Source organism: Rhipicephalus microplus, unplaced genomic scaffold, assembly GCF_043290135.1.
Source record: "Rhipicephalus microplus isolate Deutch F79 unplaced genomic scaffold, USDA_Rmic scaffold_14, whole genome shotgun sequence".
In the NCBI taxonomy this organism is placed as follows: Eukaryota; Metazoa; Arthropoda; class Arachnida; order Ixodida; family Ixodidae; genus Rhipicephalus; species Rhipicephalus microplus.
The window spans coordinates 29,311,792-29,338,129 of NW_027464587.1; the positions used below are offsets into that span (position 1 = coordinate 29,311,792).

Consider the following 26,338-nt stretch of genomic DNA (forward strand, 5'->3'; position numbering starts at 1 on the left):
GCGTTCCACACACTAGATTTACGCACATTACTTCGTGGATTCTCATACTGTGGCGGACCCAAGAGGTACTGCGGCATCTGCAGGATGGTCAGTCGTGGGTTTTCATACTGCGGCAAAACCGAAAAGTATTACGGCACCTGTAGGCTAGTCTGTCGGGAAAAATAGCTTTCTGCCGGCGCACGAGTCCGTACAGTGTCCGCATACGTTAGCAGAGGAGCTATGACCGAAGGCGCCCCTAATGGTCATACCAGCTGCCGTACCTCTTCACGGAGGACGTCTGTTAAAGCAGCCACTTGAGACGATAAAGGCACAGTGTGAACCTTTTGCAGAACGTCTCGTACAATGCCACGTACTAATTCAGCGAGGTCGCTCACGCTCGTGACGTCTGGTGTTGCAAAGGGTGCTGCCAAGCATGCAAGGCTGTCCGGCCACTCATACTGCGAAGTTCATTGCCTTAGCCTTCGCTCCATAGTTATCGCTTCACAGACAAATTCCGCCGCGGTAGCTGGTGGGTTTTGTAAAATTCGAGCAAAAATCTGCTCCATGAGACCCCGTATCAGAGAGCGTACCTTTTTGTCTTCCGCCAATGCAGAATCAGCTCGACAGGACAGACGACACATTTCGGCGAACATGGCCACACTTTAGTTTGGTCTTCGATTGCGAGAATCGAGCAGACATTCTGCTTGTTCTTTTAGGTCGGCGCTACCACACGTGTTCCACAGGTGAGTGCAGAACTCCGGCCAGCTTGTAAGGGCAGTCTCGTGGTTCTTAAACCAAAAACGCGCCGAATACTCCAGACATACTGGAGTCTTCGGTACTCGCATCACTTGTTGGCTACGGCGACTCGATCGTATTGTTCAAGCCTGTCATTAACGTATTCGTAGGGCTTCTCATGAAAAATCATTGGGTGATAGGGGCCGTTGGCGGCAATAGAGCAGGTGGAGTCGTGGTCTCTTCAGCCTGGCTTGCAGTTGTCACACTTACCATATGGTTCTCTAGCATTCTGGAAGAGCACCGATTATGAGTGGTAGGCCTAGTTGCCGCCAATTGCGCCGAAGGTTGGCTGTTTCTTCCAAAGCGCCATGTTGCGGTCGAGACCTTCCTCGTGGTCACAGTGCATAGACTGTTACCCTACACCTCCACCAGTGTAACGTTGCATCGCAACTGCAACTTGTAGTTAATGACACACTAGAACGTCCATCTGGATCAACTGCCGTTAGCACTATTTCATCTTTTCCTCAAGCTGGTCCTCATTCTTTTTTTAACAGCAGCACATACAAGCCTGCCATCATCAATAGAAACAGTACTTGCAAAACTCATACAGGTGACAATATATTGATAATAATTAAAACTCATGTACACTTATTCATTTTTTTGTACTCTGAGTGAAGTGCTGTCGTAAAAAGGCCTTCAAGCCCTCTCAAGCTGTTAGCAACAAATTTTCGCCTGAATGACCCTCAACAAATTGTAAAAAGCTATCGATGATTTGTGGGGTTTAACGTCCGAAAACCACCATATGATTATGAGAGACGCCGTAGTGGAGGGCTCCGGAACTTTCGACCACCTGGGGTTCTTTAACGTGCACCCAAATATGAGTACACGGGCCTACGACATTTCCACCTCCTTCAGAAATGCAGCCGCCGCAGCCGAGATTCGAACGCGCGACCTGCGGGTCAGCAGCCGAGTACCTTAGCCACTAGACCACCGCGGCGGGGGTAAAAAGCTATTCGAAATTAAGAGTTCATTGATTGACTGGTATCTGGTAGAAACGGCGCATTTACCTCCTTCATATCTATGAACAATCAGCTTCCAACTGGGCAGACGAGATAGCGATACTGTCTGAATGGTTTGAATTCCCCTTTGACGTCATCGTGTTTACTGAAATGTGATACCACCATGAATCAGAAGTTTTTCGTTTACCTAGCTGTCTGTTATTTCTTGAATTGCTGTTATACATTAGGTGGTGGGATTATGCTTTTATTGAAAGATGCGTATGAGTGTGAAATAGTTGAAGCTTTTTTCTGTGGTTATTGATAGTTACGAGGTGCTGACAGTGAAATTTTTCTCGAGTATTTTTTTTCTCTGGTATACAACTCCCCCAAATGAAGAGCGTCCGTTGTTTACGTTTCTAGACACTTCTCTGTCATGAACCCAAGAAACTGACTATAATATTACTATCGACGGTGAGCTTTACATGAGTATGCTGATTACCAGTGCTCACTGGCTTAATTTTTGTCAAATCATAAAATCAAACGCATTTGCGAATGTCATAACACCCCCGTTTTGATTTCATGCCCATTGCTGCACACTTATTGACGACATTTTAAGAAATATTACCGGTACACCTGTTGGCTCTAGTGCCCTTAAAACAATCATTAGCGACTATTTACTTGCTTCCTCTAATTTTCAACAAAGGTAACCTAAACGTATAGTGAAGCTAAGCCACCTCCTACACCATACAAGTAAGTATGCGCTAGGACACTTGATTTGTTTATTGAACATATCTCGAAGATAAAATGAAACTCCTTTTTCGGTGAAAACGACTCCCCCACAGTGAATATTGCGTTCATTCAAACCTTTACCGAAGCCTGTAACACAAGGAAAACCACACACGGCAAGAAAGCCCTGAAATTTTGGAGTATCGTAAAAGCTATTAAAATAAAATTGAATTTTTCCAGCAACTAGTAAAATCAAAAGAAAAAGAAGACTTAGAGACGTTTAAAAACAGTAGAATACTACAAGTTCTTTATTATAAAATATCCAAGCAAGCTTGAATATATAAGAGTTCTTTAAGTTCCGAAAAAGCCTAAATGTCTGACACAATTCGCAAAAGAATAAACGAGTTGCTCTATCCACCTTCGGATGACGGCACATACCTTTTCAAACTTACTGTAAACAACCGAGCCCTCACTGGTGATGACATTGCTGATGCCTTCATTGAATTTTTCTGTCCATTCGGAAGAGCCTACACGACAATAGCCTGGGCGATTCATGAGTAGGCAAGTAGCCGAAGGTGCAATTCGGTTTCCGGTGACTACACAGAAGGCTACGGTGGACTTCGTGTCACTAAATAGGAGCAGGTGTTGTGACGTAGACGGCGGGTGTTTTAAAAGTTGGGGACAAAACGAATAGCATGTCGAAGTACAGACCCATTTATTTTCTACCTGCTTATTAAAAGTAGTTGAACAGCTTTTGAATAAATGAGTAGTGTCATTACTAACCAAACACCACGTTATTACGTCTTCTAAAATTGGTTTTGAAAAGCAGCGCTGCACAGAAACTGCTCTAAAAATGCAAAAGCAATGATTGCTGAATGCATTTGAAACAGAAATATATACACTTGCAGGGTTTGTGGATTTTCGGAAAGCGTTCGAAAGAATTATTCAAACCACATTAATTAAAGCTAGAACAAAATGGCTTTTGGACGAGCTTTCATAATAGAATAAAACCTATTTAGGTAGTGACAGCAAAAAGTAGATATAATGGCTACACATCAAATTAAAAAAAACTGTTACATGGCGTGCCACAAGGCAGTATACTGGGTCCCCTGCCTTTCATATTTATGTCAACGACCTGGTAAACATTGATATTGATACAACCTTTACATTATAAGAAGATCATACCAGTTTAGTATAGGGCCCCGATTTGAAAAGCTTGTGAGCAAAGAAAATGGTGGCTTGGAAATGTTTAACAGTTGGAAAATAACAAAGTATGATTATAAACCTCTGATAAACATAATATGTGCTATGTAGCCCAATAAACAATCCCGTAAACATCACTTTAGCCTGAAATATTGACTCTGATTTCTTCAATATGGAGCCTCCGGTGAAAACTCTTGGAATAATTTTTCATGGAAACATGCTATGGAACGAGCAATATGAGGTTATACACACAAACCTTTTTGTACTGTAGGTGTACTATCAGGTTTATGTTTTTTTACCTCAAAAATTAAAGTCTTACTATATGGTTGGCTATTTTTTGCTACGTTAGATTACTGCATTTGGGTATGCAGCACCATAAGAGAAAATAACACAGGCCGGAATTATGAATTACCGAAAAAAAGCTGTGCACATAATAGCAGGTCTTACGCGCGATAAACATACCAAATCGAGTTTCCAAGCTCTTAATAAAAGTGAATGCCCCAGAAGTACACTTTGGTTTTATTAGTCAATATCACATTTTTCGAAATAAGCATTATTCTTTTCTTACTGATTTAGCGCGTTCGACACCTTACACGTGCTCCTATTACACACGAGTCACTGGAGAGTAGCAGATCCCTTACACACGTACGATTTCTGGTCGACAAATGGTGTGCTACTTGCTGCCATGAACATCAAATAGTTGCCCGCAATAAAGCAGTCCTTTTATATCTTTCTCACAAAAATGTTTGTTATTACATTGTGTAATGGCTGTTGCTGTTGCTATGTTGTCTAATGGTGCGAAATCCTCTGTGAAGCCCAAATGTTTTTAGCTTTCGCATCATTAAACAACATAGCAGAAGAAACAATTATCTATTGCATAAATCAGGGGAACAGTAGCAACGCCGCATTGATAATTCGGGTTTCATGTGAAATTCCACGATAGAGGTCAAGAAGATCGAATGGAGTTACAAGACATCCTGGCATGACGTGAAAGCAGAGACCTAGCGACAGAAGCAGCTGCCATCCCCTCTCCTACCTAACCCACATCCTATTGACTTGAAGTACAATAACAATGGTTGACGATTTTCCACACTCCAATCGGCAATTACCTTGAAGCTTGAGCAGGCCTGCTGTTTGTGTAACTAGGAGTTTGCTGATGCTTTTACGTTACTGATGTATTCTTCAAGACAAAAACAGAAATACCGACGTGAAAATTGCTTTTTACTAACAGGTCATTTGCATTTTTTGCAATATTGACTCAATCAATGCGATCGAAACGATTGGCAATGTGCAATCATATATATATATATATATATATATATATATATATATATATATATATATATATATATATATATATATATATATATGCAGGCATGGTGGTTGAATGGTCGTAGCGTTGTATATAGTCAAGTAGGTCCTCCGTGAGTGGTCACAACGTGGTTTATTTCGACGTTTCGGCCTGGAGTCGGGCCTTCATCAGGATTGCCAGACTCTAGGCCAATACGTCGAAATAAACCACGTTGTGACTACTCAAGGAGGATCTACTTGACTTTATATATATATACCCATATACATATACGTGCTTTATTTTGACATTTTGCCCTAGTGTCTGGCCTTCATCAGGATTTAAAGTACAGTTTGTTGGTGCTCAGCTTTATACAATCGCAAATCAGAGGGAAAGAGGAAAAAAGAAAAAAAGAAAAAAGAAAAAAACGAAAAGAAAAGAAAAAAAGAAAAAAAGAAAGAAAAAAAGAAAAAAGCATATAGGGTGGACTCCCCCCGGGCGCCCCTCTTCCACTATTCCTTCCACTTCCCCTTTCATCTCTGTCCCCTTTCTTCCCTTCACCTTTCTGATGTCAGCGGTCTGTGTATGCTTCCTTTCACTAACACATTCTTCCCGACCAGAAGCCGCCTCCTGTCTCTGGTGGTTCAGTGTGGGGCAAAAAAAGAGCTTTTTTAGGAAGTTTAAGCCTTTAACTACTCGATGCCCCGTCAACATTTCGTCGTAGAAAGAGGGGTGCCGCGTATTGCGGCAGATGCTGGCAAGCGGGCACAATGCGAACTCTTTGCCCGCTTCTGGATTAAGCGTGCATTAGGGACCTCCCGGCTCTGCACACGGTCGCTGTTGGGCCTGTCATGCTTGGCACAATTCATTGGGTAGTAAAATAAAACAGAAAACAGACGACGGCTGTTCAGGAAGAGTAGTTGCACTTGGAATTGTTTTGAGTTGTCCAGTGCCCTTCGCAGCTGCAGTGCCGTGAACTCAGTTACTATTTTCATTATTGCCGTTGTTGTTTTCTAATGCTTTAATTGCTGCAAGTGTACCAGGATTCTCATTTATTGCTCTATCGAGGGTGTTAAATCGGTAGATAAGGTATGACTCTCGTTGTTCACGTTCTCGGATTGATTTAAATCCCGTCTCTAAAAGCGTTACTAATAGTTTGTCGAATGCATGGTCGGGAAGATTAAGATGTTTTGATAAGGGTAGATTTGGAGCTGATTAAGCATGGGCTCTGTGTTTATTGAAGTGAATCCTAAATGGTGTTTCTGTTTGTCCGATGTACTGCATACTACACACGTTGCATTCGAGTGGGTATACCACATTAGAGGGATCGTATGTTAGGTTTCCTCGACGAAGTATTGCTGTAGCTGAGTGTTTGTCATTCATCTTCAGACTTTTCACATGTTTTCGCAGTTATACGGGGAACATAGTTCCCTTTTCGGCAGCGATCGAAATGGACTCATCTGCACGCCCACCCGAGTTGCCGGCGACAGTGCCGGCAGCCTCAAGGAAGCGAATCTGCCTTTCCAGTGACAGCGAGGCTACTCTCATTGACACTGCCGAGAGCGTCCACAGCTCCGACGACGAATACGTGACTGTCATGAGCCAGGAAGCAAAGCGGAGGATGCTCAGGGCATCTATGGACGCATCTGCTGGGAGGGCCCCGCAAAGCTCGCCGAGGTACACCGTCCTATTCTTGCCTACGCAACGATCCATCAACATGAGACTACTGAACAGGCAAGCTGTATCTTCAGAGCTCGAGGCACTGGTGCCGAACAGTATTAAGGATATCCAAGTGAATCCCCGGAAAAACTTTGTAGCAGTGGACGTCGCTCAAGCGTCAGCATTAGGTTCACTGAGCAACGTTACCGTCCTTGGCGGCATGAATGTTCACACTATCATTCCGCTAGGAAATCAGGCAACTACAGGCGTCCTATATCGCATCGATGTGACCATCTCGAACGAAGATCTGCTGATTCGTATTAAGCCTGCTAATGATGGGCCCCAAATACTACAGGTGTGCCGTCTAGGAAAGTCGAGATGTGTGAAGATAGACTTTAAGAGTGATTGCCTGCCGACACATGTTAAGGTGGTTCATTTCCGACATGCTGTGCGGCCATTTGTCCCTAAGCCGCTTCAGTGCCGAAAATGTCAGAAATTTGGTCATGTGAGCGCCATCAGTGGAAATCCTACAACATGTCCTCGTTGTGGTGCACCACACTCTGCCGACAACTGTAAAGCTAATTCCTATAAATGCCCGAATTGCCAAGGACAACACGACGCCACATCAAAAGAGTGTCCGAAAATAAGGCAGGAGATTTCGCTTTTGAAGAAAATGGTGAGGGACCGTTCGACTCACCGAGAAGCGGTCACTGTCGTTAGGCGACATCGTTCTCGTCACCGACGCTCATCTAGAAAGCCTTCCCACAGTATCAAGCCTTCTGTAAAGCCCCCTTTCGTTGAATCGGCCTCACCACCACCACCGCACAGAAGGAACACATGCACTGAGAATGCTGCCCCTAAAAAGGAGGCTCTAGAAGAAGCATGGACATCACTTTCAAGGATAACCCCTACAGAAAAACTGGAACGTGCACCGGTAGCACCACTTTCTGCGTCTCGACAAGATAAGGCGACCGAGCGTGACCGAGAAAATTTGACGATGATCAAGTCTCTCATCAATGCAATTCGCACACTTACAGGCAACACGAACACGCCTACAGCACGATGCGCAGTGCAAATATTGGATGCCTTGAGTCCAGTGCTTGCCAACTTCGCATAGACAAAATGGCTCTTTCACTGCCTTCATTCCGAGACGAAGTACGTAGTGCGACAGTTTTACACTGGAATGCCGGAGGACTGAAATCACTGATCTCATGTTTTCGACATTACGGTTTCCGCAACAGATTTCCTATATTAGTAATATGTGAACCAAATTTGTCAAAAGCGATAAAGCTTTTTGGCTACGAAGCCTTTCCTTCATCGGCTTGTGGGAAGCCCAGCAATGTGATTATATATATCCGCAAAGATTTAACCTACATTCCACATTTGGTGCAACCTCATAACGGAAATCAATACGTATGCCTCCGCGTTGCAAAGAAGAAGGTAGCCTTCACACTTATCGGCGCATACATCTCACCATCTGGTCAGTTCGATGGTGAAAGACTACTTGACATCTTGACCGCTACACCTGGACCTTGGATTATTATTGGTGATTTCAATGCTCATCACTTGCTTTGGGGAAGCACTAAGATTGATTCCAGAGGCCGGAAACTTGGTGAATTGGCCTCACGCCACGGACTTAACGTTTGAATGACGGCAGTCCAACGTATTTGCGTGGTTCGAAATATAGCAGTTGCTTGGATCTTGCGTTGGTGTCACGGCAATGCACCCAACAAGTGCGATGGTTCACTGATATTGAGACTCCCGGCAGTGATCATATTCCAACGTATCTGAAGGTCACAGATTTTGCAACTTCCTCCTCATCAACTAACAAAAGAGTTAATTGGACAATGTACAAGGTAAAGGTGGAAGAGGCATGCGATGATATCGCGTGCGGCCTTGAGGAGGTAATGAAAAATGTGATGGAAGAGGTTACGTGCGCCTTTAAATACACATCAAAGCGTACAGAATTTGATATAGAACTTGAACGACTACGAACGATTCGTAGGCGGGCGGAAAGGAGGTACAGGCGCACTAATTCGATTCATGACCTCAGAGACGCTCGACGTCTACAAAAGAAAATCCAACGTCGAATGGACGAGCTGGAAGACCAAAGGTGGAAGAAATTTTGTGAATCAATCGATCCTCGCAAGCCAATGTACCATATATGGAGGACGGTGCGTGACCTTGGCTCGGCTCCACAACAACGTTCATTCAGGCCCCACCGCGGTGGTCTAGTGGCTAAGGTACTCGGCTGCTGACCCGCAGGGCGCTGGTTCGAATTCCGGCTGCGGCGGCTGCATTTCCGATGGAGGCGGAAATGTTGTAGGCCCGTGTGCTCAAATTTGGGTGCACGTTAAAGAACCCCAGGTGGTCTAAATTTCCGGAGCCCTCCACTACAGCGTCTCTCATAATCATATAGTGGTTTTGGGACGTCAAACCCCACATATCAATCAATCAATCAACGTCCATTCAGCACATAGGCTCTCCATCAAGGCCACCTGCAGGTTGACGTTGCTGAAGATTTTTGCGTAAGGATTGCGGGCAATGTGGTTACCATGAGTGACGAAGTTCTCGGGGATGTTCCTGTAGCACGAGTTTCTGAACTGAATATGCTTTTCTCACTCGAGGAACTGGATGCAGCTCTAGCCACCTGCAGACGTTCGTCATCACCTGGGCCGGACGGTATTACATACGCTGCTTTATGCCATCTTGGAAGACGCGGCCGAGACCAGCTACTAAAAAGCTTCAACCAGTCATGGAACGATGGCGTCGTTCCAGAAAGGTGGAAATCCAGCCGCTTGGTACCAATCCTCAAACCTGGAAAGTCGCCGCTTGATCTGGCGTCATATCGGCCTATTGCGCTATCCAGCTGCGTAGGGACAATAATCGAAAGAATGGTTCTGACAAGCCTCGAGTGGTACCTTGAACGCTATAATATATACCCAGAGGCCATGGCTGGTTTTCGAAGAGGCCGCTCTTCTATTGATAATAACATCGACCTCGTAACCTCTGTGCAACAACACAAATACCTCAACCGCATCTCGGTTGCAATGTTCCTCGATGTGAAAGGTGCATACGACAACGTAACGCACAATGCCATCCTAGATGCCTTGGCGAACATTGGAATCGGTGGAGAAATGTTTCGATGGATTCGGAGCTACCTGCAGAGGAGATCCTTCTTCGTGCTCACTGCGGATGGCCGCACCGTCGATCATTACACCACTCGTGGCGTTCCTCAAGGCGGGGTTCTCAGCCCTACGCTGTTTAACCTCACGATCATTGGCCATGTACAAAGCCTACCTCGATCAGTCAATATATCTACATACGCTGATGATATATGTATCTGGGCTTCAGCAGTGACACGACTCCAGGTACGCGCACGGCTCCAAAAAGCAGCGAGAATAACGTCAACGTACCTCCATGCTTGAGGCCTCACAATTTCCACCGAGAAGTGCGCCTTAGTCCCTTTTACCCGAAAGCCCATGATCTGTTATCCTGTTTCTATTGACAACGTGAACCTTTCGTATATGAGACGTCATCGATTCCTGGGTGTCATTATCGACAAAGATCTCTCGTGGAGTGCTCACATCTCGCACTTGAAGAAGAGGCTCAGCTCTATCACTCACGTGATGAGATTTCTCGCTGGTAAAACGTGGGGCACATCAGTGTCATCTATGCTTCAGCTGTACAGAGCGCTCTTCTTGGGATATTTGCGGTAGAGCACGCCCGCGCTTTCCAACGCCGGAAAAACTAACATCAGTGTCCTGCAAAGCATTCAAGGCGAAGTCCTCCACACATGCTTGGGGCTACCTCGGTGCGCTAATACGTAAGCAACAATTGGTATTGCTGAAGACCATCTGATCACGACATATATAACTGTTGACACACTCCGGACACATATCCGTCACATATCCAGAGCGCCTAACCACCACCTTGCTAGCTTGCCACTTGAAAGACTAAAAGCAGCGTTTTCCAAAGTTGTTGCGGCTAACCAAAATTCCAACTCATGGAGATTCTCGCCCGCAACCATACCACTATTTCCAGAGTGGTGCATGAAAAGACCGACTGTGCACCTTGAAGTGCCGGGGATATCTAAAAAGACAAGCCTGTCATCTGCAGCCCTCAAGCAGATTTTTCTGGACCTTTTGCATTTGTCATATGCTAACCGAATTCATGTTTACACGGACGGTTCGGTCTCGGGAAGTTCGACAGGTGCCTTTGTCATACCATCTCGATCAATCACCGTCAAATTCAAGACATCACACGTCATGACATCTACGGGATCCGAGCTCGCCGCTCTTCGAGCTGCCGTGGAGTTTGTTACGCAAGAATGCCCTAGTAGATGGGCCATTTTCTGTGACTCCAAGGCAGCCCTTCAATGCGTGCGAAGTCTACGACGCGGAAACTACCACCAGATGGTGTATCGAATTAATGAAATTTGTCATCGCGCTGCTGACTAAGAACACGACATTGTTTTACAACGGTTGCCGGGCCACTGTGGCATCAGTGGTAACCACCTCGCCGACGACGCTGCCCGATGTGCCCACGATGGAGCGCCCACACTGTTAATACCCTTGTCAAGAGCAGACGCAGCTAGATAACTTCGTCACATCGCGCATAATGCCACGCTTGCACACTGGAATTCTCAACCTAACTCCAATCAATGCCCTAAGAATCTGAAATCATTACTTCAGAAACAACTGCCATCCAAGATTTCTCGACGTGACGCTACAATGCTGTACCGGCTGTGGACTGGGGTAGCGTTTACTAAGTCATTCAGCCATCGCATTGGCATAGCGGATTCATCCATGTGTGAATACTGCAACTGTATAGAGACTATTGAACATCTCTTGTGCCACTGTGCCCAATTTGATGAAGATCGCCGGACTCTCTAGTGTGCCTCGAATAGACTCGATGACCGGCCATTTAATGAAGCAAAGATCTTAGGAGCCTGGTCGCGCAGCACATCAGCACAGAAAGCCACACGAGCTCTCCTGAGATACTTGTCAACAACTTCATTGAGGGACCACCTGTGAAACTCGGCATTGTGTGTGTGATGTGACATGTGTCTATCCTTCTCTCTCTCTTTTACTCCCCTCTCCCCCTCCCCACGTGTAGGGTAGCAAACTGGACGCATAGTCTAGTTAACCTCCCTACCTTTCCTACATTCCTTCTTTCTTTCTCTCTCGTATGTTAATCGAAAACTTCGATTGTGTGCTGGTTGCATTGTGTGTTTCTCGCATCACCTTACATACAAGACATTGTGACTTTAAACAAGGTCGGCTAAATTATTGGGGGGCGAGGTATTGATTTGAGAGTGGACAAGTGTGTCTTGGAGGTTGCATGGTCATCGGTAAACTACGCCTGGAGCGGCTGGAATTGCACGTTTCAGACGTTCACTTTGTTCCAGAATGTTGTAATGTCCTTTAAGGATTTCGTTTACATTGGGGAAGTTTGTGCTGTACGTCAAGCAGAGGTTTGTTCGTTGTGGGTATTCTTGTGGTGGTCACTTCATAAGTATGTCACTACGCTTCAGTTTTCTCGCTTTTTGAATAGCGTCATCAATTACATGGGGGGGGGGGGTATTTTTGTTTCTCGAGCATAAGTTTTAGCCTCTGTGAGCTCGTGTCAAAATCAGCGTCTCTTGAGTATATTCGCTTAAACCGGTGAGCCTGGCTGTATAGGATACTGTTTTTAGAGTGGCGCGGGTGATCGCTTTGGTAATGTAGGTATTGTTGTCGATCCGTTGGTTTGCGATATAGAGTTGTAGAGAGCTTATGCTCGTCTATCGTTATGTTGACATCAAGAAATTTTACGGTTACTTGCGTGTATGTGTGTGTGAAGTGTATGTTCGGATGTACAGCAAGGTAAGGCTCGATAAAGCGAAGTTCGTCCTTGCTGTGGGTCCAAATAAGAAAGATGTCGTCTATTTATTTTCGGTTTAACAGTGGTTTCAAGGAACTTTGTGCAAGAAATTCTGATTCTGGCTTTCTCATAAATATGTTGGCATAATTGGGTGCCATTTTGGTGCCCATAGTGCTCCCGCTGATTTGTCGAAAATACTCTTGGTTAAACTCGAATTAATTTAATTCGAGGACCATCCTCGTCGAAGTTGCGATGGCAGAGAAATCTGGGGTGTTAGATTGTCTATGGTTTGTGTACATGTTTTGTAGTGCAGCTATGCCGCCATCGTGAGGAATATTTGTATACAATGAAGAGACATCAAGAGTAACCAAGTACCAGTTTTTCGGCACACACAGACCTGAAAAGTCTCGAAGAACATGTGTGGTGTCTTTTATGTACGACGCGAGGGTGCATGAAATGTGGCTTATTAGTTTGTCCACGTACCCTGATGTGGGTTCTGTTTTGGTACCGATGCCTGATATGATTGGTCGACCTGGGTTACCGGGTTTATGAATTTTCGGGAGGATGTAGAAGCGACCTGGACGAGGGTATGCTGCTCGCATCAATTTGTGGTCAGCGTTGGTTATCTTTTCTGCATCCAACAGTTTCTTTAGTTCTGTTGATACGATACGTTTGTATTCATCGGTCGGATCACCTGGGAGGCGTTCGTAAAGTCTTGAGTCGTCTAGTTGGCGGTATGCTTCTTGTAAGTAGTTGGCTGTATTAAGGACTACAATTGCTTTTCCTTTGTCAGCGGGTTTTATCGTTTTGTCTGTCCTAGATGCCAGGTTTCTCGTACTCAATTTTTCAGACTTTGACAAGTTTTCTCGGTTTCCTTTCTGTCTGTGGTATTCGTGTACTAAGCCTTTCTGTACTGCGGTGATATAAAGGTCCAGGCACTTGTCTCGAATACTGTTTGGTGTCCAATCGATTGTTGTACGGCGGTGAATTGTTTCGTGGTTAGAAGGCCTGTCCAAGAAATATTCGCGCAACCTTAAGCTTTTAGTGAAGTTGTCGAGGTCTCAGAGCAAGTGGAATTCATCGAAAAGTTTTGTGGTCGGGCAGAAGCTTATTCTTTTAGATAGCAGTTTTTCGTCGTCAGGTGACAAGCTCGTGTACGATAGGTTTACAACCACAGGGTCACAGGGTGTGTTCATAGATGGGTGCTTGTTTGTACCGTTAGTGGCTTTCTGGGTGGTGGTGTTGTAGTGATAAGGAACTATATCAGGGAACGTGGGGTTGGGCACATGGTCTCTTTTGAGTTTATGAATTTTTGTGGTCATGGTGACTTGGTATTTATTCTGTTCTGTTGTTGGTATTTATTTATTCTGTTCTGTTGTTGGTATTATTATTACTTGGTATTTATTTATTCTGTTGTTATTTATTCATCGGATGATTTCTTCGTTCGTTAAAGTGTTGTGGCAGATAAAGGTGTTGGTCATAGCGACCAGCTTCTTTACCTGCTTATTACTGTAATTAGGAGCAATTTCTAATAATTTAAGAGATGTCTCAAGTAGGACATTTTTCTATGTGATTTCGTCGTGTTCGTCTTAGTTTGTAGCGGCTGGTGTAAAGGAGAGTGTCATACCCTTGGGGGCTATTCTAGCACGAAGGTACGCTTGAAATGTTGATTTATGCATTTCATGTCTAATTCGTCTGCCAGCAAGTTTTTGTACTTTAAGGAAGGTGGCACTGCAACTGGGAAGCGAAGAGCTGGACTTACATTTCCGAAGTCAATCTTCTTTTGGGTGCGGGGATGGCAGTGATGAAGTGTGCAGATTGTAGTTATGTCCGGCAGGCCTTCGTCGTTGTAGGGAGGATTTCGGCGTTGGGCTCCCGGCGAACGTGTTCGTAGTGTTCGTAGGCAGTTACGGTGTCCGCAATAGAGGGACACGGTTTCGTAGATCGCCAGGCTTCCCTTTGAGAAGTGGTGTAGTGGTGCTGTCGTGCAGTGCTTTTGGTCTCAACATCCGCAATGAAGGGACGCGTGTTGGCTGTTCAGCAGACTTCCCCCCTCGTAGTGGGGGGAAGTCTGCTGAATCCCCCTTCCCCCGAAAAGTTGCACGAGCTACAATTCATGAACAAGAGGAGTTTCATAATAAAAAAATTAATGCCCGAAAATGCAGTAGTACTGCGTCACACAGTGGTTCCATGCACTTGCACGAAAACGTTCACAGGAAAGGCAGTCTGGTGATATCTGGAAGACCTCAGGTGGGCGAGGTTGGCTGCAGCGTTCTTGAGAGCATAACCATGCCATCAGCGCGGAAAATGGTGATGACGCTGCCTGGTTAGTTGCATTGTTGTATCGGCAGCTCGGATATCGTCAGGGTTGTGCTTTTCGTCATGAATGGTGCAATCCTGGTGCTTCCTGCTTTCGTGCTTTTTGACAGACTGTGACAAAGTGCCTTGGCGCTTGCGGCGTGCAAACAGTGCTTCCGCATCTGTCTCGGCATTTTCTGTTGTAGTGCAGTCGGTGTAATAGCAGGTGCAAGGAGTGTCTCTGGTGACTTTTCTTTGTGCGAAAGTGTGTGACGTCTTCAATTGGTCTTCGGGTTAAAGATCTTATTTTCCAATGTTTTTCAATTGGTGAGTGTCCTTCCGTTGAGTTTTGCGTTCGTCGATGCCCTCGTTGCAGCCTCACTCGTTGTCGCATGCTTTTGTGAGCTTGCCTTTGCTTGCTTTGCTGATGCTCCTGAGAAAATGGCTGTAGAGGCACCTCTTGCAGAATGAGATATTCATTTCTTTCACAAGTTGACGTGGTGCCGTGTAGACAGCTGATGCATGAAAATCTGGTCTCTTGCTTGTCAGGCATAGTTGTTAATGCGCCATCATTGCTAGCATGCTTTTCAAAGGCTTCGGTAAGGCGCTCCAGTATGGACACTTCTGACAGACAGCTGCGTGCGAGGTTTGATGTATGCATTACTTCTGCATTGTTTCGGTTCATGGAGCTGTGAGCACTGGATGAGGATACCGCACGTGGCGTGGCACTACTAAATTTGAACTGCAGATTTCGGCATGTCTGCGATGCCGTAGAAACGACACGAAGCTCTTCAGGGGCTTCTTCTTCGCTGTTCACTGGGCGTGGTTCTTGCGCCTGGTAGCTTGCGACGTTCGATGCGTGTGAGCATTCTGCTTCGCTTCGACTGTCTAGTGGGTGTGCACCACACGGTGATGAATGAACCCGTCCGGGAAGAGCATGGCTTGACAGGGTATTTTGTGAAGCGTCAGGTCATCTAACGTGGTTGCGGCGTCCTTATGAGGCGAATGGTGAGCGATAGGTGCGCTTGAAGAGCCGCGTGATGAAAAACCGCGTGGTGGACCGCGTATAAAAGACGAAGAATTAAGAACATCAGGTCGGTGAGCAACGTATCGTGTCATGCGCTGGTGCGAGGACGTTCGAAATGCCAACTTTTGTGCAGAAGAGAGGCGCGCTTGATGGTTAGGATTTTTTACAAAACACGCTTGGTCTTGTCAAAGTAAACTCTTGTGCCACTTCGTTTTGTGGCAGTTGTCGATTCACGTAGGGCTTTCTAATGCTTGAGGACTGCTTAGGGAATCGACGATAGTGCGCGGTTTTCTAGATATGGTCGGCAATAAGTAGCTTTTCGTCATAGTCCTTAAAACGAGTGATCTTCTTTTCTTTTATATTTTGCCATGACTCGTCATCTTCAAGATGTGGGTGAGATAAAACTTAAATGCCTCACCGGAGATGTAGTCATTGAAGTTGGTGATCATCTCCAGTTCTGACCAGGATGCAGCGGCGGCGTGGAGCTCGAATAGGTTGATCCAGTCCTCTACGGGTCTGTCGTCCGCGGATCTGGTGTACTTGGGGAGGTGAATTGATCCAGTCCTCTACGGGTCTGTCGTCCACTGATCTGGTGTACTTGGGGAGGTCAAGGTGAGCCAATGGTTATGTCATAGTGCTGGTTGCTGTGTGCGGCCAGGAGACGATTACGTAGTAGATGTATGGTCAGGGTGTTGTTATGCCTGCGAGTCCACAGCGAACGTCCATGCCTCTGAAAACGGCAATCTCTGTCAAGACCAGCCTGCGAGCCCGGCTCACGCGAACAACTCAACGGCGTCATCATGCGGCGGTGCCTTTCTGCCGCGCACGCACAGTGAGACACCTCACCCAGCAAGCCCGTCGAAGCAATCGGCGCCTTCCTGTCTGGTGAGTCAGACGCAATGCGTGGCGACGTCACTCGTCCTTGGGATCAGCCACGTGCAGCGCAGCGGCTCCAGATTAGATGAGAATGACGCAGCCCAGCGGCCACCCCATTGGAAGATTCTGACCTCACGGCCAGCGGCGCTTCTGATCGGACATTTGGTTACTCAAAGAATCCACCCAGTGCATATAAAAAAAGCCCTGCGGCGCGTCGCGAGCAGTAGACTTATGTGTTAGAGAAGAGAGCTCCGCTCTTCGGGTCTCTAAGCTGTCGGCCCCAGTGTAGAATTCGTAACACGTCTGTATATATGCTTTAAATAAACCTCGTTTAACTCACCGTCGTCTCGTCCGCTCGTCTATCAGCTCTGCGCAGAAGCAGTCGCGAGCTGACAAACCTACGCTACCAAACGGCTGGAGACCGTGTCGGTGGAGATCGGAGCAGTGGCGCCTTTGGGACCATGTTGGCGTCGCCGTGTTTCGTAACAGTGGAGTCAGCGGCGAGATTCGTGGCGCCCTTCGTAACGTCGTCAGAGGCGCGCTTCGTAATAGCGTCTTGTGGAGAACTGCATCGATGATGAGACACGGATGAAATGGCTGATAGGTCTTCATTCAGTCGACCCGTGTGACGCTAGATGCGGGAGACGTCGCCTGGCTCTTACGCCATCTTTATTCCTTATTCCTAATCACTTCTTCCTTCTCGGCTTCTACCAACCGTCGCTACCTTCTTACGTCACTATATATATATATATATATATATATATATATATATATATATATATATATATATATTGTAAGAATTTATTGAAATTTATCTTCTTCATCTGTCAATAACCATCATCAGGCTTCGCGTCGTGCCTCTTCGTCATCGGCACCATCTTGCTGTTGCTTTAATAAAGCGTCAGCTGAACCGTGGTATTTCGAGTGCAGGAATGTGCTTCCTGATCTGTTCGACCTCTCTCCATCCAAGGTCAGCTCCTAGAGCTCCGTTCAGGACGTCGCTTACGCCAGCAGAGCACCATGGCGCAAGAGCAAGCCCAACCAAACCACCCACCGGCCCAACCACCCACCGCCAACCTTAGCCCGGTTAACGACCCCCGTCGGGAGCATCTAATCTTCTCCGGTCTGCCTGGCGAAGATGCCGAAAACTAGCTCCACAACTATGACCGCGTAGGTGTCTTCAACTGGAACGAGACATGGAAATTAGCAAGCGTCCAGTTTTACGTCTCTCAGGTTGCCAAGGCATGGTTTCTAAATCATGAGAGCAACTTCCACGATTCGTTTTCCTTCAAAGACAAGCTCCGACTTAATTTTGGCACACCGACTGTTCGTTAACAAGTTGCTCAGAAGTTGGCAGAACCCGTTCAACATTGGGATGAGTCATACACTTCTTATATTGATGATATTTTTGCACTTTCCCGCCGTATTCACGGCACCATACCAGAAACTCATCGTGTCCGCCACCTTCTCAAGGGTATCGGATCTACTGCTTTCAACGTCCTCGCCGCGCACAACCCTCCAACGGTTTGCCGACGCCGTCTCCGTATGCCAGCGGCTTGCTACCTTGAATTCTATCCACCTGCGACCCGACTACTGACTACTCTAAAAAAAAACTTGGAAGAACATTACGGAGCTCTGATCCATCATTAAAGCCATAATTCATGAGGGATTGCAAGCCCATAGTGTACCTCCTTTTAATAACGTTTCCGCTCAACCCGTCCCCAGCGATCTGCGTGGAAGAAATTAGGGAAGAAATGTCAGCTCTTGAAAGCATCCACCATGCTCAACCTTGCCTCTGACCTGCATCGTACGCACATATCGCTTCAATGCAACCATCGCCGTCTCAAATACCACCACCTGTGCCTGATCACATTCATCTCGCGCCTCTAAACCCCGGTCTACCAAACCCTACCGACCATTCTTCCTGGCAGGCCCCGTGGCTTCTTTGTTACTACTGTGGAATTCGAGGACACATTTCCCGGTTCTGCCGACGTCGGCAGCAAGATAACCGTCATGGTTATGCCGCTTTCTAACGTGATGACACATGTGCTCGGGTTTACTACCGTTATGCCCACAGTCCTTTCAACCACAGGCTCTGGTCTTCTGTGCACATTTTTAACACAATCAACAATACACGTGGCTCGCGAACACGCTCCGCTTTGTTACACTCACGCTCTGTTTCCCCACTTCGGCCTTTCTCCCAACTTTCTGCCCAGCTATCGGAAATCTGCACAGTGCAGGTTTCGGAGAGAAAACTGCATCGCGTCGAATTGACCTAAGTCCTCTTGAACGACCTTGAAACGTGTTATTGTTGACTTTGCAAGGTGTGCGGGCATTGGCTTTCTTGGACACGGGAGCAACTGTTTAGGTTTTACGTGCCGACTTGTGTTTTCGATTGCGGAAAGTGAAGACGCCCTACATTGGATCATTTTTGATTGGGCCAATGGAGCAATAACCAGACCATCGGCCAACGTATAGCGTGTGTCTTCATTGATGGTATTCGTGATCACATCACCTTCGCTGTCTTAATTTCGCGTGCTCATGAACATATTTTAGGTTAGAACACTCTCTCATCAGCACCTGCATTAGTTTCTTGCCGTCAACGTGTAGTCCAGATGACCGAGACCGATCACTGCAGCAAACGCGTCGACGGGAAACCACTGCGTTTTTTCACAGCTTCGATTCTATACTGCTCCCTTGTCAGGAGCAACGCATCACCATGACTTCTCCGAATATTGCCTTGGTGACGTCCTTATCACCCCTTCCAGCCACTCCCTAGCTCGCGGTGTTGCACTCTCCTCCAGCCTGGGGCAGTTCAAAGACAGTGCTGCGATAATAGTTGGCCTGAATTCTACCCCGGAGCCTGTTCTCTTACCCGAAGGTTCTGCAGTGTCGTGTTATGTGGACACGCAACCGGTATATTTGGTCTCTCTTTATGCATTGTCAGTTCAGACAAAACAGGGCCCGCCTGTTATTCCTCCTTTGCTCCCTGGATAACTCCTGACCTTTCTGCTACTCAACGTGATGCGTTGCTGAATTTGCTGATGAAACACAAGGCTTCCTTCAACGTCATTGCTTCGGCACTAAGATAGATCACAATTGCGCATCATCGCATCGACACTTAAGGTCAGACTGTTCTACGCCGTCGTCCCTGTCGAGTCTTCTTGGCCGAGCGCAAAATCATCGAGGAGAACGTGACCTATACGCTAAAAAACGTCATACAACCCTCTGCCAGTTTTTGGTCATCAGCCGTTGTGTTGGTACAAAAGAAGGAGGGATCGGTACGATTTTGTGTTGATTACCGCGCGCTCAACAAGGTTACCCGAAAGGATGTATAACCGATGCCCGTATTGATGATGTATTTGACTCATTGCAAGGCGCCCAATACTTCTCCACACTCGACCTTCGGTCCCAGTATTGGCAAACTCGAATGGACGAAGCACACTAAGAAATGACCGCCTTTTCTACGCCCGACGGTTTTTACAAGTTTAACGCAATGCCATTCGGCCTATGTATTGCTCCCGCCACCTTTGAAAGAAGGATCGACACTGTGCTACGGGGCCTCAAATGTAAAACATGTCTATGCTACATTAAAGATGTCATTTTAATTTCTTCCACTTTTGCTGACCATCTGCAGCGCTTAGATAAAGTGGTCACATGGCTCGCCAATGCAGGACTTCAACTAAGCACAAAGAAGTGCCATTACGGCAACACAGCTATAAGCATTCTGGGACCTTTCGTTAGTATAGATGGCATCCAGCTCAATCCGGAAAAAATTTCCGCAGTACTCAATTTTCAGCGCCCCTTTTGTTCCAAGAACTACGCAGTTTTCTTGGACTCGCATTGTACTTTAGCCGCTTCATTCACAACTTTGCCACCGTTGCCGCTCCTCTCCACAAGCTGCTTGCTAGTACCGTTTCCTTCGATTGGAATAATCAATGCCAAGCTTCATTTCAAGAACTCAAGCACGCATTGACGTACCCACCGGAGCTTTGTTATTTTGATGACAAGGCTCCTACGGTATTACACAATGACGCTAGCGGACAAGTAAACGGTGCCGTACTCCTTTAGTACGACCACGCCTTTCACGAGAGAGTTGTCGCTTATGCAAGCCACACTCTGACCTCTGCAGAGAAGGGGTACTAGAGAAGGGGTACTAGATAAGCTTGGCTGTTGTCTGGTCCAATCAAAAATTTTGTCCTTATATACATGGTGGACATTTCGCTGTTGGGACAGACCACCAAGCTTTTTGCTGGTTGTCGACAATCAAAAACTTGTCGGGGTGACTTGGCCGCTGAAATCTCCGGTTCCAATGATATGACTTTGACGTCATCTACAAGACCAGAAGACAACACCAAGATGCCGACACTTTGTCACGATGCTCTTTGCCGCAGTTTTAGGCGCACGTCACACCCACTTGCCAAATTGGCTATGCGGAGGGTACCTCGTCATTATCATTTATATCAACCACAGAGATTGTGCACGTTTCGCGTCTCAAGCCCTTTCGTAAGCGTTCCACAGCGTAATTCGCGGCCAGGCTGGCCGCTTCCGTCGACGGCTGAAATTAGTGCAAGAATTTATTGGGCTTCATCTTCTTCATCTGTCAATAACCATCATCAGTCTTCGTGTCGTGCCTCTTCGTCATCGGCACCATCTTGCTGTTGCTTGAATAAAGCGTCAGCTGAACCGTGGTATTTCAATACATAGAGCGACAATTGAAACGAAGGGGAGAGAAAAAATAAATGTTTATTTTGTAACAGCGTTCCAAGCGATGCCTGGTATAACAATAAAGTGGGAGGGTTCTCTAGTCCAGAAACCGTTCGGTTTCGACTGCCCTCTTCATCTTGCCAACAAATTATCGCTGGTTTTCTAGATCCTCGAGGGTGAGCTTGGCCTCTCACGTTTCGATGAAGTGTTGGTCGTTCGTTCTTAGTGCTTGGTTCGCATACCGTTCCGGATGCATGTCTTGGTTTGCATGGCACTTGTAGACTAGGAGCAAGTCTACCAGAGTATCCGGAACGCTGCAGAGTGGGGACATGTAGCCACGTGTTTTTTGATCGAGGAGATGCAATATTATTTCGTGTTTGTACGTGTCGTTCTGCATCCTGAACATAGAAATATTATTTATTTTATTTCAGTAAGAAACAATAACTGCAAGTAATTGTTGCTGAAGCATGCCTAGGGCCTAGCGTACGCACGAAATCTGTGCGTACATAATGGCGATTGCATGCATAAGAATTAGCTCTTGACTCGTTTTTCAAAATTTTTACAATGAACGAGTGTACGCGAAACCAAAAAGAAGAGTGAGACAAAGAAGTTGGCGTTTCAAAGTTGATACCTGAACAGCGAAAATAAAACTTTAAAGACAACGCGAACGTCACAGTTTTCGGTTCATTACATACACTGTGGGGGCAAAAGTTTCATCTGAAAGACAGTTATTATGCTCAAACTCAAAGGCAATGTGAACGTCAGCTTGCTGGAGAGATTTTTACCAGAAACACGGGTAATGATTTGAGTTTGGCTACTGCAGTGCGAAATACTCAGACTCAACCACTTTATGCGAGTTACTTGTATGCTTGGCGCACGCATTTGTTGCTAATCCCCGTGTTAATTTTTTTATATAATAAACTGCGGTTCTTAGATAGCTATCGCACTGCGTGATTGAGTTCTAGTACTCTGTCTTCTTCTCACTGGTTTTTTCAACCTGAAATAAGAACAATGCGGCGACAATAAACAGACACAATCTACAGTGACTCAGTAGATACATGAAGCTACGAATGTTCTTCGAAGAAGCTATCATCGTATCCTAGATTTCCGCAACATTTTGAACCGTGTAGTATTCTGTCGTCAGCTCGCAGTTACATCATTAAACGTCCAAAATCCTATTTCCACCCAGAGAGTAACCTGACAGTAATTACCCAACTTTCAATTGACATTTTAATTGATTTTTGTTTGGTGTTTGCTTTTTAGCGTATATACTTATTTCTCTCAGTTTCCCAGGTAGTTTAAAGCAGGCTATAAATAAATTAACATTGATATCACGTAGCTGTTAGTATTTATGTCGCACAAAAGGTACTGCGATTCAAACCAGTGTGCTGCATTGTTTTTCGCCAGTGTTAAATTAGGCACGGAAAAAAACTTCGATTCTAAAATTCACACTTTGTCTTTACGCTTCTTTGTTCGTCGCTTTGTTCTAGAAGAAACTAATAGCATTGTATCACTTTGTACGTGCGAGGGAAGCGTAATGAGAGCGGCATCAGCGATTTCAAGAAGGCTCTTGCCAGTCTATCTGTGCATATCTGCATCCCCCTTTACCCCATCTGTCTTTGCACCAATATTTCTCTCAATTCCTCACGGCCAAGCTTTATTTCGCAAGTGCCTAATTGCTCAGGATTCGTTCATATCTGCGAACACCTATATTGCTGTGTGTTTTACACGGCGTCTATTCTTCGAGCAAAATTGCTGACACTTGACATTTGCTTTCTCTTTCTTTGACTTGGCTGTTATTGCGTTATTTCTTTCATGTGGACTTTATAAAGTCAAGCTTTGCATTTTTAAAATTCTCATGTCAAAGTCATTCTTTTCCCTACAATTAATTTGTTCTTTTTTCTCCTATTCTGCTATAAATATTTGAGCAGTGATGTATGGTTAGCCCAGGCTACGTACCTGCCCCCATTGATGTGGGGGCAGGTACGGGCAGGTATAACTTCCATGTGCACACGTGCCCGGTTGGCGGCAACGCCTTTCGAGATAAGATATATATATATAAGAGCGCGTGCTATCCTTAAACGAAGCATTGCTTGAACACACCTGTGCACGCTACGAAGGTGTCAGAAACGGTCAGACTGCAGCCGACGCACACAGCTGGCGAACGATCAACGGACGAGTAGCGAGCTAGCAGGGGCGGCTTGAAGGTCTCAACCAGCTGCAAGCATGCAGAACGGGGAACAGCATCAGCAGGGTCAGCAGACCAATCACCACACTATTGATACCACCGAAAGCCCTGGCCATTACATGACATGTTTAGCAATGCTGGAAGACATGATGGCAGCAGTTCGGCCTCTTGGTAAAGGCAACGTATTTGAACCAGCAACCGAAAGAGGTACAGACTGCCACCTTTCTTATTATTATCGGTGAGTACATGCAAGACGTATAGCACTTTTGATTTTCCAACTGACCAAGAGAAGTAGGATACTGAAGAACTCAAAATGAAATTTCAGGCATTTTACAAACCAGCTCTAAACTTAGCCTACCTTGAGTTACGCTTTGAAAAGCACGGCCAAAAGAACGGTGAACGTTTCTGTCGGGTTTCCATGACGAACGCCATCGTGTTCAACGCGAACAGGAAAACGCCCCCGTACTCTTTATTTATCCTTAACATATACATGTGCCTGTATGGTACGCATGCGCAGGGCCTTGTCCCAGTAGGGGCAGCATGGCACAACGTAAACATGATAACAGCTGAGCAATTACGCCACATCTCCCCTTTTAAACAGAAGAACTGTAAAAACACCGTAAACAGAATTTCTTATTGCATTCAGACTAACCGAATAGAACGAAAAGAGCCAGACACTAGTCAAAAGTTACCTGCACACACAAGTCCAAAAGTTACCTACAGCACTACATTCAGAAATGCCATAACGGTCTGGCTTTCTTACAATTCTACCGAATCGGGTGACATATTCGCCTGGAATTCGTGGCAGTTGAACATTGCTTTGATCGTCTAGGTGATCGCAGGGGGAGCTCGGGAGTTGGGCTGGCTGCAGGAAATTGAACTTTTCAGGCCAGGGGGAAAGTCGTACGACGCGTCGTAGGATTCTGGGACTCTGCTTGGCGCTTGCTTGACTAGCAATTTCTTGTTGCGTTTCATCTAGAGGCCGCTTCCAAACTAACAACATACGACCACGGCAGTTTAGCGCACCGACAGTTCACGCCTTCCCGTCTGCAGTCCTTAACCCACACACTGTCCCCGGGTGCCAATGGGACAAGGTGGCGGACAGCGTGGCGGCGATCGTAATTTTTTCTCTGCTTGTCCCGGACAGCCGCATCCTTTTTCCGCACCTCTTTCAGGTTGGGCGTCCTTGGTATCAACTTGTCTGGATGGAGAGGCAGGGTAGTACGAAGCTGCCGTCCCATGAGCAGCTCCGCTGGTGTTCTTCTTAGAAGCCCCGGGGTGTCCCTGTACGCTAACAGAGCCAAATAGGGATCTTGAGACTTTAAGCGTAGCCCTTTTACTGTTTTCATCATTCGTTCTACCTCCCCATTTGCCTGCGGGTACCTCGGGCTACAAGTAGCTCTCTGGAATTCATGAGCCCTCGCGAACGCCTTAAACTCCTCCCTAACAAATTGAGCACCGTTGTCCGTTACCAGCACTGCCGGAATCCCATGCCTTGCAAATACATCTTTGATGTGACTAAAAACGCTGGTGCTGGTAAGAGATGTCAGCAAACACAACTGAGGAAAGCACGATAGATAGTCCACTAAAAGCAAGTAGTTCCGGTCATGGAGGTGGAAGATATCTGCTGCGACCCTTTGCCATGGGCGATTAGGTGTCTGAGTTGGGATAATTGGTTTGCTCGGCTGGTCTCAAAACTGTGATCAAATGCGGCAATCGCCATCCACGGTAGCAAGCTGAGAGCTCAAACCAGGCCACCAAGCGGATTTTCTCGCTCTCGCCCTGCACCTAACGATACCCTGATGGCCTTCGTGAAGCAGACTTAACATTCTCTTCTGGAGCGAGTGCCATGCATGAGCACTCCTTTGAAGACGCTCAGAGCTGCACGATCTTGCCAATATGGCCTCAATACAATTGACATCGAAGGTGGTCTCGGCCATCCTTCACGAAGATAACGGCACAACATACGGCAGTTCTTGTCCTTTTCCGGTTCTTCGGCAACCAGTCGAAACTGGTCCGACTCGCCTAACTCTGCCATCACCCCAGATACAGACGAGTTCACCTCCTCTATCGAAAGGACGCCCTTACTGTTTTGCTGTCGCATTGGCGCTCTAGAAAGTGCGTCAGCAATTTCCAAGTTTTTCCCTTGAACATATTCCACCTCGAAACTGAATCGCATCAGATGCATTCGAAATCGCTGAATGCATGGCGGCAACAAATCAAGCGGGATCCTTCCTATCAATGTGACTAGCGGTTTGCGATCTGTTTCCAGCGTTACGTAAAGCCCACGCACATAACTTTCAAGACGTTCGGCCGCCCAAGTTAGAGCTAAGGTCTCCTTTTCAATTTTCGCATTGCGCATTTTTGTTGGTGTCAATCATCTGGAAATAAACACAACTGGCCGTCTTTCTTTGTTTGGTTGCACCTGAAGCAGAACTGCCCTTAAACCGTACGAAGATGCGTCTGCAGAAAGAATACTTGGATTATACGAATCAAACTTTGCCGTAAATCTATCGGAACTGAAGGCCCGTTTTACGCTGTCAAAGGCCATCTCCTGAGGTGCAGCCTAACTCCACTCCTAGTTCCTTTGCAGCAACTGACGTAACGGCTCTTATCTGCTAAGTCGGGTATAAACCGCGAGCAATGATTTGCGAGACCAAGCAATCGGCGCATGTCACTTACATTTTCCGGTGGCTTCATATCACTGATCGCCCTAGCTTTAGCTGGGTCTGGTCGTATGCCATCTTTGCTCACTCAGTATCCCCAAAAAACAAAGCTATTTTACACTG

The 26,338-nt window shown here is 46.2% G+C and overlaps 1 pseudogene; it reads left to right on the plus strand.

Moving 5' to 3' along the window:
- LOC119181503 (uncharacterized) overlaps nt 1-26,338 on the plus strand; it is a 72,759-nt pseudogene that overhangs the window by 42,606 nt on the left and 3,815 nt on the right.